Raw genomic sequence first — 12,959 nt, forward strand, 5'->3', positions numbered from 1 at the left:
CACTTCGAACTTTATTTAGTCCGTCTTCGCTATTTAGTAACTAGCAGACGCCCGCGACTTTGTTCGCGTGGAATTTAGTTTTTACAATTCCCTCGGGAACCATGAATTTTTCCGGGATAAATAGTAGCCTTTGTATTAATCCAGGCTATTATATGCAAGATATATTATAATATCTTAATACCAAATTTCAGCTAATTCGGTTCAGTAGTCGAGGCGTAAAACAATAACAAACAATCATATCATCAAAATCATCAGTTTTCGCAAATCTCGGGAAACCATGGATTTTTACAGATAAAAAGAGATTAAAGAGCAACAAACATCCAAAGAAACATCGCGTTTTAGCGATGTATCGAAGAAACAACTTTCGCGTTTATAATATAAGTAGGATTTAATATTTTCTCGGACGTGATAAAAATGTTTTTTTTTTATTGTTTACAAGTTAGCCCTTGACTACAATCTCACCTGATGGTAAGTGATGATGTAGTCTTAGATGGAAGCGGGCTAACTTGTAAGGAGGAGGATGAAAATCCACACCCCTTTCAGTTTCTACACGGCATCGTACCGGAACGCTAAATCACTTGGCGGTACGTCTTTGCCGGTCGGGTGGTAACTAGCCACGGCCGAGGCCTCCCACCAGCCGAATGTAAAATTGCTAAAGCAATAAACTGCAAGAAAAATCAATGAAATATTAATTTGAATAGGTGAGTCATAATCATCATATGCCGATGGACGTCCACTGCAGGACATGGGCATTTTGTAGGGACTTCCAAACATCACGATCCTGAGCCGCCTGCATCCAGTGAAGCGCTTGATGAATAGGTGAGTACATTAAGACATTTTGATTAATTGTTCTTAGATATTGAAAAGCATATAAATTATACCACGTGTAGGTAGGTTGCGGTCGCAGAACATATTTTCTTATTTTCGTGGTTGTTTAAGATAAAAAGTAAAACTTATGACTTATCGTATTTATCTTAGCTGGAATCGTACCTGGAAATTTATTTGGTAGGTATGCTTTTTAGTATTATAGATCAACGGAGCCCATTACAATCTGTATTAATACTCACACTTGATTGTTTTACATAATTTTATGTGGGAAGTCATGGCCACAAAATAGCTACTGGAAAGTACTCGTAGAATATGCATTTAAATTCAAATTTATTTGTGCCAAGTAGGTTTTAAAAAGTCGACGATGAAGCGACTCTACTACCGGTGGATGACAGATTCTATATCTTCGCGACTTCGTTCTTAACACTCCCGATGGTCCGCGCGGGCCGGGGGGCGTGTGGCGATGAATGAAAAACCGACGACTGATGCATCTCACTTCCCCGCAAGCACGATTTCTTGCAGTCTTTCCCCCCGTCGCCCGTATATCATGGGAGTGATCAACGAACTTGCCAGACTATAGAGATAAATACAATTATAGCACACGAGCCTTAGCTTATTAGCTAAAAACATTTAATTTTTGTTAGCACAACTTGTAAGACCGATTGGGAATCCAAGGTGTTGGAATGACAACTCAAACGATTGACTACATCAATTAAAAGTTGTTATTGTAACACTAAATAGGTACATGAGACCGTGGTGTTTGGAAGTTCTTTTAAGTGACCTACAGTCCAACTGTAAACATCCATCAACGGTTGATAATAGAAAACATAAAGGAGGTGATCCAAAATTGTATGGAGTCCAGGATCAGTCATTGTACCCCATTTTTGATTATACAAATCTACAAATTCACTTTAATTCTTTCGAAATAATATTCATTCTCTCCGAAGAAATGCAACACTAATATGGGTAACAATGGCGGATTGATGACGTTTTCAATGCAGTAATCGATTTGACGTTTGCTGTCAATTGTCATGTCATAGTTTCTTTACTGGCGCCATCTTGATATAACTCAAAAACTTGGGTTTTTATTTTATTTATTTATTTTTATTTTGTATGATTTATTCATTTTTATAAAATTTTATTTTAATAAAATCCTTGTATTTTTAAATTTTAATGGAATTAAATAAGAATTTATATTCAAAATAATTGTTATCAGCAAATTATTTCCATCTCTGTATCACTCTTTAGTATGAAAGTCGTATCAAACAATTCGCAACATTAGCGAGCAACTGTTATCCTCACAGAAATTTTCCCACCCAATCTTTGTAATGGGAATTGGGTTACTTCTGCAAGTTTCCAAAGCATGTGCGTTTTCTCACGCAGAATTGTTGGTATATTATTGCGTTTGCTTTCCTTGTTGACTCTTTATTGAATGTCTGAAAGACAACACATGCTTTGAGATAATGTTTAGTTTACAATATACAGTATACAGAGAGGATCTTTCACTAATTTTTAAATATAATAAGTACATGGGCCATATAAATTTAAGTGAACAACCATCACTTAAAACAGAATTTTACGAAATATTTTTTCGGGAAAATATATAACGGTCACTGCTATCATGCTTATTCAGCAAATTCTAACAAGGCACTGAAAGTTTTTTTTTTATTCTTTACAAGTTAGCCCTTGACTACAATCTCACCTGCTGCTAAGTGATGATCAATCTAAGATGAAAGCGGGTTTACTTGTTACGAGGAAGATGAAATCCACACCCCTTTTGGTTTCTACACGACATTGTACCGGAACGCTAAATCGCTTGGTAGTACGGTTTTGCCTGTAGACACGGCTGAAGACTCCCACCAGCAAGATCTGAACCAATTAAGAAAACCACAGCCGGTTCGATCCGGGGATCGAACCCAGAACCTCCGTCGTTTAAATCTATCGCGCAAATTGCACCACGGAGGCAGTCAAAGTAAGCATGGTTCATAAGCATCTAAGCCCTTATTCGCACGAGAAATTTTTTAACGGACGTTAAAAAAGCGTTCAAATATAGTATTAAGTTCAATGAAGGTCTATTTCTAACGCCCAAAGTTCCAACACTGCTCTGTTTGAAAATGCAACACTGCACACACTCGAAAAAAAGCGTTGTGTTTTAAAAACGCTGTCGTGTGAACTTGAACCTATACTCGGGAATGCATTTTTTGTAATTGAACGCTTTTTAACGTCCGTTAAAAAAACTCTCGTGCGAATGACTGCTAAGGGAATATCTGTTAGTTCTCTGCAAACCGTATTGTTATAAATACAACGTTATAGCTAGTTTAAATCGTTCTGTTTATCAACTCTCATTGGTGGTGTCTTGGAAAGTTGCGTGCCTCTATCTATAGAGCGATCTCGGCTCTAATCGACACCTGCGGCCTATTCCGATACACATTCAATGCCGGCGACAAGGCCCGATTGCGTGTTCTATTCAAATTGTGGCACGACATTAGATATTATTGTGGGGCAAATTTAGAATATAGTAATGTAATGTTGTAGGAAGTATCATGCCGTGTTACTCAACCGCTTTGACGATAACTTATGTGGGGTTATCGGTTTCGTTAATCATTCTATAAGTAAAACATGGTAATATAGAACTTCAGTAGCAATAGATACTGCGTTTTGTGATGGGTTCTACAGCACTATAACTATTAACTATGGATGCTTCAACTACTGCATTTTTATTCTCTCACTAGCTGACGTCATGCGGTTTCACCCGCGTGATTCCCGTTTCCGTAGGAATACGGGGATAATATATAGCCTATAGCCTTCCTCGATAAATGGGCTATCAAACACTGAAAGAATTTTTCAAATTGGACCAGTAGTTCCTGAGATTAGCGCGTTCAATCAAACAGACAAACAAACTCTTCAGCTTTATAATATTAGAATAGATTATTCATGAAATCTGTCGCGAGACATTCAGCTGGATTTTAAATATTTATATCAAGGCGTATTAGGTTAATAATGTAGTGTTTATTTTATGACATCTTGTGGTGCTCTTCTCTTGAGCCTTTGATACTACTGCATTTTGAATATTTTTTTTCTATGATTTGTAAAAGTTTCATCACAATAAGCTGTTATGATATTAAATTTATATAACGAGAGCCTACAGCCAGATCATCCTCATTTAATAAAAACTCAAGTTATTATTTCAGTCCGTTGTTCTAACATAGGTAAGTATGATTGGCAACTATAAAGCTTGGACCGCGGCTCAAAACATAATTATGTACCTTCAAGTACCGTGGTAGCTTTGGGAGGTATAAATGTTCAAGAATAAGACCGTACAAGTAAAGTTTTTTTTTTATATTTTTCTCATCAATATCCCAATAGGTTGCTACGAAATGCCATAAAGTTATCCACGAAACTAATTGACTAACAGCTCTCAGTCAGTTAGCTTCACGATAAACTATATTATGACAATCAGGAACAAAAAAAAGAAAAAAAACGTTCAGAACCCTAAAAAAGATCTTAATATCAAGAACATAATCTAGGAAGCGTCGAGGTGTAAATGACCTTTCCCGCTGAAGGCGATCCCATAACCCATCTGTATCAGCAATCGACAGCATAGACAATGCAAAATTTAGAATTAAATCTATTCCACTTGATGCCTGATCGTTGATAAAGGGAGCCATTTCAATGCTAATGGTTACATATTGCTAAACTTCTCACACTATTTATCATTGAAGCAATAAATGTGCAAATTATTTTAGATACGAATAGAATCCTACCGTCTGATAAGCGATCTGTACCTTTAGTACGTGATAGCATACGCGTATTCCGTTAATATCTATGATTTTCGATGATCGTAACGTTTATGTTACACTTAAATGAACTTTAACTACCCTGTCTATAATTCCTTCATTTATTTAAATCAGGGTATTTGGCTGTAGTCTGAGTCGATTATAATAATAACTATTTCATTAGAACCACTTAAATTAATTGATTATGAAACACGGCTAAAGTTTCAAACCCATTCGGGGCCCTTAGTCATAAGCTGGTTCTTGCAACGCGGCACGATCCAAACTGCAATGTGGCGACGCGGCGCGCAGCTGCTCGCATCGCGCGCTGGGAGATGGGTTGAGTGGTAGGGAGTGAATGTTCCGTTACACTCTCCGACGGTTCATTAATATCATCTTCATTAGACTCGTCTTCTTGTAAGCAAACCGAACTAACGCTATCTTGTTCCAAGTTTGTTATTACCATTTAAATTTTACAATGCATTAAAGCTCTAAGTTAAACTAAAGAATTAAGAACATTCTTAGTACACGCCTAAACTCAACTAGATTTTTTCAATATAACTAGAGGTTAACTAGTTGTTAGACAATTATATTTTTCACAATAGGGTTTGCGTGCAACTAAATTAACACTAATATGTGTTTCAAGACACTGTTGTGTTTATTGCCGGTTTCTTCTCAGCAGAATCTGCATTCCGAACCGGTGGTAGAATCTTTACAAATAGTCAACTGACGTATCAAAAGTGCTTGTATACTGAGCCTACTTGAAATAAATGAATTTTTGATTTTTTTTATTTTTATTTTTGAAGACTTAAAACCAGAAACATTTGCTTAGTGTGCTCTTGTACTACACGATGTAGTTTGGTAATTATTCTGATATCTGCTCATTGACTATTAATGGATGGTTTAGATAAGACTTTTAAGTTATTTGCCATTGAATAAGATTATGCTATCGTTTTATCGATTTAAACGGTGATTGTATTAAAATTATAGCTAATAGAATAGCGGTGCTTGTTTGTGAAGCCTTTCATCATTCCGAGATTTCAGCCGTTTTAACGAGATTCATTGTTTTGAAATAGAAATAACATAAAATTGAAAATTTTGAAAACCCCCGAAGGTCGTGAAATTATTAATTACACTCTCGATCAAGTCTTTTTTTTTATTCTTTACAAGTTAGCCCTTGACTACAATCTCACCTGATGGTAAGTGATGATGCAGTCTAAGATGGAAGCGGGCTAACTTGTTAGGAGGAGGATGAAAATCCACACCCCTTTCGGTTTCTACACGGCATCGTACCGGAACGCTAAGTCTCTTTCACTGCGCTTTCGTTTGAGACCCCACTCGAGTATATTTGCAGACATTCGGTTATTCTTCTCCACTTTCACCCCCCCAAGTTTTGAACGGCTCAACTGGTTTTTTATCAAACATGTCTCTTAGACATGTTCTTAGACATGTTCGCCGAAGGTGACTCATAAGCGAGTGTTCTTAACACTCGCTTATGAGTCACCTTTCATAAAAAATAATCTAAATTGAAATCGGAAGTTATGGTGCCACAGACAGACTGACAGACAGTCAACCTCCCTCTTTTTCGTCGGCGATAAAAAAGAAACGGCTAAACTCATGTATAGACTGGGGAAGAATGAAGACTAAAACTTACATTGGAACCGTAGTTTTGTTCATGCAACGCGGCGTGAACTAAACTGCTTCATGATAGTCGAAATCCAGTTTATCTTTTATAAAAAAATCATATTCTTTATTTAAAATCGGTTCATCCGTTCCAAAGATGATGTCGGACAACTAGACAGAGAGATAGACAAAAAATTTTAAAAAGTTCGATGGTTTTTTAGTATTGTTAAACGTGTGAAGTATTGTTAAACGTGTAGTCTAACTAACTATTAGCACTTGAGAAAACGTAGAATTGCTTTGAAATCGCAGACAGATACTTCAATTTCATTTCTATATATATATTTTTTTTATTCTTTACAAGTTAGCCCTTGACTACAATCTCACCTGTCACCAAGTGATGATGCAGTCTAAGATGGAAGCGGGCTAACTTGTTAGGAGGAGGATGAAAATCCACACCCCTTTTCGGTTTCTACACGACATCGTACCGGAACGCTAAATCGCTTGACGGTACGTCTTTGTCGGTAGGGTGGTAACTAGCCACGGCCGAAGCCTCCCACCAGCCAGACCTTGACCAATTAAGAAAATCTCAATCGGCCCAGCCGGGGATCGAACACAGGACCTCCGTTTTGTAAATCCACCGCGCATACCACTGTATTGTTGATAATAATAATTAAGTAATTAACAAAATATTTATGAAATTCTAACCCCAAAATTAAAAGCAATAAAGGAAATGAAAGTTTGATAAAATTAACATTAAAAATTATTAAGTTATATTTTGACACAAAAAGTTTTATTTGAAAAGTACAAAATGTAAGCATCACTTCTTTTTTAATAATCAAAAACCCAATGACATCAATTCACGTGTACAAAATTAACTTCTAGCGAAGTTTCCAAAGTAAACCTCATGTAGGCTTATTTACTTCGTTTCCAATCAAATGTTCATTAAAACTTGCTCGAGTTTAATTGCAATGTGTTTGAGATACGAGTATTATCGCGGTTTGAAGGAATTTAATATATCTCATCAATATGAGCTCGGTTCTAATATAAGTTTTCATATACAAAACTTTGAAAGCACCTTTACATACATAGCCTTAAAGTTACTATTTTACAACTTGCAATATTATAAATTCACTAGCTGACGTCGCACGGTTTCACCCACGTGGTACCCGTTCCCGCAGGAATATGGCGATAATATATAAATAATAGCCTTCCTCAATAAATGGGCCGTCTAACACTGAAATATTTTTTCAAATCGGACCAGTAATTCCTGAGATTAGCGCGTTCAATCAAACAAACAAACAAACTCTTCAGCTTTATAATATTAGTATAGATACCTTTACTTTACCTATAGTTTTCAAGTCTCGAGACTCCGTCACAAAGAGATGATAGTAGGTCATCATCATCATCATTACGACTTTCAAACATCACGGCCTCAAGCCGCCAGCTTCCAGTGGTTCTCTACAATGCGCTTAATGTTCTTGGTCCAGCCAGTTGTGCGTCGACCCACATTGCGCTTCCCAGAGCTGGGTCACTATTTCAGCACCTTGGGATCTCAACTTCCATCAGATCTTCGATGTTTGCCCTGTCCATTTTCACTTCGCCTTTGACTTTGATCCTTCAACGGATATCCTCTTTTCTGATTCGATCACGCAGAGAAACTCGATGCATTACCCGCACCATATCCCGTTATGTGACTCAGAGCCTTAGGCGGCCTCATAAAAATAACCTCATAAGTCGGTATATCAATTACTAGCTGACACCGCGTGTTTTCCGTACCCGTAGGAATACGGGGATAATATATAGCCTATAGCCTTCCTCGATAAATGGGCTATCTAACGCTGAAAGAATTTTCGCGCATTCAATCAAACAAACTCTTCAGCTTTATAATATTAGTATAGATAAATTATTAAATCAGAAAAATATAAATTTGATTTAAAAATCTCTACATAGGTACCTAATATATCGCCATAATATAAGTATTTACATATACAATAGAAGTCGTATTTACACTCACAAAATACAAGAACACTTCAAACGTTACATAAACAGAGTCTACAAAGTGGCATTTAGTCGTCCACAAATTCCTAGAATACAGTGCAAACTGCACTCAAATAGATATTATTTGCACGCAATTTTCGCCGATACCGACATGTTTGAACTTGTCACCGCTGCACGATAATGTTTGCAGTTAATTATGGTAATGGATTGCAATCTAAACACCGGGCTTGTCTCTCAGCCGTTTACTCTATGAGTTCGGAGCAGGTATAGTACGCGCGTTAACAACTGAGTCTTAGGGCCATAAATCATTTCTCTATATCTATCTCGCTTGCACTTATGGGTCTTATGGAGCCGTCTAGTGAAGGGTGTAACAATGAAAGACATATTATCGATAAGTAAAGTTTATTATCGTATCTTGTTCACAAAATTAAAAAAATTAACAATATTTGATTTAATATAATACATATTTCATATTATATAATTATTAACTAAATAAAATTAATCTTCATCTGAGTCTTCATCATCAGAATCTTCGTCTTCTGCCAAATTTATTATAAGCGGCGCGTGATCTCTAATTAGAGCTTTTTGTAAATCTTTGTTTTGAAGTTCTTCGGCATGCCTAACACATTTGGCCCAGTCTTCTCGTGTGACATTTTCTATGGCTCGGTGGAGGTGATTTTCGACATCTGCTATCTTGAAGGTATTATTATTCTTCGCAACTTCTCCCTTTACTTGTGCCCAAATTAATTCTATTGGGTTATATTGACAGTGATATGGAGGGAGCCTTATTACTTCATGACCTCGTTCATTTGCCAGATGGTCTAAAGCGTAGACCTTCTGCGGGTTACTGGCTTTTACTTTTCTTATTAATTCTTCAATAATTTCGTTGCTGGAATATGGAATCTTTTTCTTTGTCAACCATTCTTGAATTTCAGCTTTCCTCGTGTTTCTTGTGGGTATCTTTTCCAACTGTATCGAATGATAGCTTGCGTTATCGACAATTATAACTGAGGGCTCTTCAAGTAGATTCAGGAATTCGGAAAACCATGCCATATATGTTTCGCCATCCATTTCTGTGTGGTAATCAGCATCCTTTGATTTCACCGCTTTAAATATTAGCTTTAAATTTAGAGAAGCCACTTAATTCGGATCACTTTTCAATTCATTGAGAAACAGGAATACGTTGTGAATCAGTGTTCGAGCTTGAGGGCTAATATCGCCATGTAATTTCTTCAGATCAACGTTAGAAAATAAAGTATCCATAGTGCGCAACGAGTAACACATGAATGTATTTATTTAATTGCAGTAAACACATTTATAGCAAAAAAAATACGCAATGCAATTACATTAGAAACCGACCAATCAGAATCGTCCAAATCATTATTGACTCATCATTAGCACGTGCGCAGGTAGCCGTTTATCGATAATTAGGGTGCGCAGGTAGGCGCGCTGCACATTCCTATCTTTTTTGACTTTTATGACCGGACGACTCAGATGATAACGCGCATACTATAGTAGGTACTAGGTACACGGAATTTGTCAGATGAAGAAGTAATTTCGGTTTGCCGTAACTGAGTCGAGACGTGGTTTTTGCGGTGTAGACACTGTTTTAAATGAATAAAATATACGCAGTATTTTAGGATGTGTAGTATCCTGAACTCGGGATGAAAGTAGCCCTTGCATTCCTCCTGAGTGTTATTTATCTCTGTGCCAAGTATTTTCAAAATACGTACCCTACTTTCTTTATGAAATAGTGAAAGACACATAAATCCATTCTCATGTTTAGTTAGATGAGCTGAAAGCTTACATTTTCCGAGCCACTAACAGAGCCGTGATAGCTCAGTGAATACGGCGAAAGTTTAGCAACAGTGAATTGCATTCATTATTGGACTATAAGCCTAACCTCTCTCATTCTGAGAGGAGACATGTACTCAAGAGTGAGCCGAATATGGGTTGTTAATGTTGATATACCACTAAAATAATGGGAATGATGACTAGGTTTGAATATATTGATTTTTATGATACATTTGGGTAAATAAGGTCAATGTTAACTAATTTATACATAAAAAGCAAAGATTGTCTGGATATTTGCAAAATAAATAAGATAATAAGATTTCAAAACCTATTAAAAATCTTTTATCGTAATTAGATGAAAATTCATACAGTTTTAGCTTCCTTACATTAAATGTGACATTTTTTATGTATGAACTGTAAACCTAAACGCACAAATAACAAAGATATTAGTAATTTTGTTTGAACGCCCATACAAATCTAATGATTTAATGATGTACCTATGACGTCATTAGTTCGTACCATTTTGTATGGGGCGTTTTTCAAGGATCCGCGGCAGTGCCGCAAATCTGACCATTTAAATCCCTGTAGCTCCGAAAGTAATGATCGCAGATACCCAGATACTTTTACAAAATTGCATATTAGCATACTCTTAATTTATATACAACTAGCGGACGCCCGCGACTTCGTCCACGTGAAACTCGATGTAAACTTTCAACTACCCTACCATACCCCTACCCTACCCTTACCCTACCCCTACCCTACATTGAAATTTTTCCTGAATTTTCTTTGCTATAAACCTCACGGAACCCGAGACCTTTTCAACGAATGGAAAACCGTGGAAATCGGTTCGTGCGTTCTGGAGTTATAGCTTCAGGAAGGAAAACCCGACTTTTTTTATGAAAAGTATCCTATGTCCTTCTCCTGGCTCTAAACTACCTCCCTGCCAATTTTCAGCTAAATCGGTTCAGCCGTTCTTGAGTTATAAGTGGAGTAACTAACACGACTTTCTTTTATATAATTATATAGATTTAAAAAACTGTCATCATCCCTATTCTATGATACATTTTTAGATTTTTTCTCACATAAAGTAATACACTATGGAACTGGCCTGACCTACTGTCATGTGCTTCGAATCACCTATTCACTACTGTCCCAGTGAACGGATTCCGCTTAATCAACATTCGAATTGGAACTATTCGAAGTGATTGAAGCGAGAACTTCGGTTGACGAGCAATCTTCTAGTAATATCCTTCGTGAACTCAATTACACTATGCGAACACCTTCAATTTGCTAGCGGAGTACTAAGTTTGAAAACTGTTCAGTTCAGCAAAACATTTTATAGTGCTAAGTTTAGTTTTCATAGTTCAACTAAGCGTACTATTAATACACAGAGATGTAGAGAAGTAAGTAATAGTGGTGTGGACGATGAGTACACTCACTGGCACTAACTGGCACTGCATAATGTTATCCAATAGTTGTTGTTGTTTTGATGACCGCATTGTTGTTGTATTAACTGATGCAGTTATGAAAAACTAAATAAATAAGTAAACAACCTAATATTGATATATTAGATCTAATCTATACTAATATTATAAAGCTGAAGAGTTTATTTGTTTGATTGAACGCGCTAATCTCAGAAACTACTGGTCCGATTGGAAAAATTCTTTCAGTGTTAGATAGCCCATTTTTCGAGGAACGCTATAGGTTATATATTATCCCGATATTCCTACGGTAACGGGAACCACGCGTGTAAAACCGCGCGGCGTCAGCTAGTAGGATATAAGAATTAAAGTATATTAAAATTAGTAGTTTAAAAAACAAAGAAAACACGCCATTACAACCTCATGTAGGTTGTAATGGGGTTCATTTCAAATAACCTGCCCGCCATCTTGGACGTCCGCCATATTGGACTTAAGTCACGTGACGTCACTTATTTTTTTCGTATTCCTGACAGCAAACCCTTTCATTTGATATACCATATCATACGGGATGGATTTCAAACAGCCATCTTGGCTAAGCCGCCATATTGGATTTGTAATGAAGTTTCTTAGATAGTCATGTATTGTCTTAGAACTCAGAGCGTGTGCAAAATTTCATCCTAACCAAAGACAAGTGAAGCTAATATAAAGCGTGTAAAAAGAGATTCAAATAAGGCAATAATAAAGGAAAATGAAAAGAAAAGAGATTATAATAATATTTTTAAGCCTCTGGCAAACGTGCCTGGACCAGATTCAGAACGTTAACGGTTTCTAAGGTAGAGGAAACCAAAATAGCATGCAAGGATCATATCAAATGTAAGAACTGTGGCATCTACTTATTCTTACGGGAACAAGACAATCTAAAACAATAATATTATTTCGTCTTCCCCTGAGCAAGAAGCTGATTTGGCCAGATATATGTATAGCTGTATCTAAGTTTATCAGCCCCTGTTCCTACTAAATTAAGTAGGTACGATAGTCAAGTAGATATTATATAGTTTTGATCATTGTAGCATTAGGAAACAATCTATTTACAAGAGGTAGAATCTTTCAGTTCTTATAATATGACAAAGGTCTGGCTATGAAAGGCATTTAGACTATGATTGAGTCCTAAACAAGGTTCTTCATATCCTATAAAAGATAGACACGAGCATTAAATTCGGGATGATTTAAAAATCCATTTACAATATAATAGGACAAGAAAATTTATAGATTCTTTTACGCTAATAGCAACTTTGCGCTAACGGCAAGAGAAATAATTTAAAAGGTCATATTTTAAACGTATGTAGTATCCGGAGTTGCAAAGGAATTACCAATACATCAAAGAAAAGTAACCACTGCGTGTCATGTAATAAGGGTTGTAATTGTGTAAATAGAAATAAATATTTCTCTATATTTATTGTGTTACTGTACGCACATCAATACTTCATCGCGAAAAGGTTAGCTGCAAGCGTTCAGAGTCCAT

The sequence above is a fragment of the Bicyclus anynana genome, chromosome 13 (assembly GCF_947172395.1).
Source record: "Bicyclus anynana chromosome 13, ilBicAnyn1.1, whole genome shotgun sequence".
Lineage (NCBI taxonomy): Eukaryota > Metazoa > Arthropoda > Insecta > Lepidoptera > Nymphalidae > Bicyclus > Bicyclus anynana.